Source organism: Triticum aestivum, unplaced genomic scaffold, assembly GCF_018294505.1.
Source record: "Triticum aestivum cultivar Chinese Spring unplaced genomic scaffold, IWGSC CS RefSeq v2.1 scaffold22023, whole genome shotgun sequence".
In the NCBI taxonomy this organism is placed as follows: Eukaryota; Viridiplantae; Streptophyta; class Magnoliopsida; order Poales; family Poaceae; genus Triticum; species Triticum aestivum.
The window spans coordinates 1-968 of NW_025297383.1; the positions used below are offsets into that span (position 1 = coordinate 1).

At 49.9% G+C, this 968-nt stretch overlaps 2 non-coding genes across 2 annotated transcripts; both read left to right on the forward strand.

The window, feature by feature from the left end:
- Positions 1-330: 330 nt before the first annotated feature.
- Positions 331-449, forward strand: LOC123179112 (5S ribosomal RNA). Its single transcript, XR_006490114.1, has one exon. It is a non-coding gene; the product is annotated as a 5S ribosomal RNA (ribosomal RNA).
- A 301-nt stretch (positions 450-750) lies between these two features.
- Positions 751-869, forward strand: LOC123179113 (5S ribosomal RNA). Its single transcript, XR_006490115.1, has one exon. It is a non-coding gene; the product is annotated as a 5S ribosomal RNA (ribosomal RNA).
- Positions 870-968: the final 99 nt, after the last annotated feature.

Here is a 968-nt window from a genome sequence, read left to right on the forward strand (position 1 = left end):
CCTCCTGGGAAGTCCTCGTGTTGCATTCCCTTTTTAATTTTTTTGCACCGCGTGCAAAACAAAACGCACGAGCGCGACGTATGTTTAGCACGTTTTATTATTTTGCACGTTTGCGGTAAGTTTTAGCTCGCTGCTCATTATTCACGCGTCTAGCGGCGGCAAGCGTGTTCTGAAAGGGGTCGAAACCATGGTAAATAGGCACTGGTGCAGTTGAACCGTGGTAAAACTCGTCTCCGTAGTTGAGCGGGAGCGGCCAAAGGAATGTGCAATCGTGTGTGTAGTGGAGCTGGGAGGGGCAAGCATAAGGGACGAAGACGGGGGTAACATGTCGGATGCGATCATACCAGCACTAAAGCACCGGATCCCATCAGAACTCCGAAGTTAAGCGTGCTTGGGCGAGAGTAGTACTAGGATGGGTGACCTCCTGGGAAGTCCTCGTGTTGCATCCCCTTTTTAATTTTTTTGCACCAAGTGCAAAACAAAACGCACGAGCGCGACGTATGTTTAGCACGTTTTATTATTTTGCACGTTTGTGGTAAGTTTTAGCTCGCTGCTCATTATTCACGCGTCTAGCGGCGGCAAGCGTGTTCTGAAAGGGGTCGAAACCATGGTAAATAGGCACTGGTGCAGTTGAACCGTGGTAAAACTCGTCTCCGTAGTTGAGCGGGAGCGGCCAAAGGAATGTGCAATCGTGTGTGTAGTGGAGCTGGGAGGGGCAAGCACAAGGGACGAAGACGGGGGTAACATGTCGGATGCGATCATACCAGCACTAAAGCACCGGATCCCATCAGAACTCCGAAGTTAAGCGTGCTTGGGCGAGAGTAGTACTAGGATGGGTGACCTCCTGGGAAGTCCTCGTGTTGCATTCCCTTTTTAATTTTTTTGCACCGCGTGCAAAACAAAACGCACGAGCGCGACGTATGTTTAGCACGTTTTATTATTTTGCACGTTTGCGGTAAGTTTTAGCT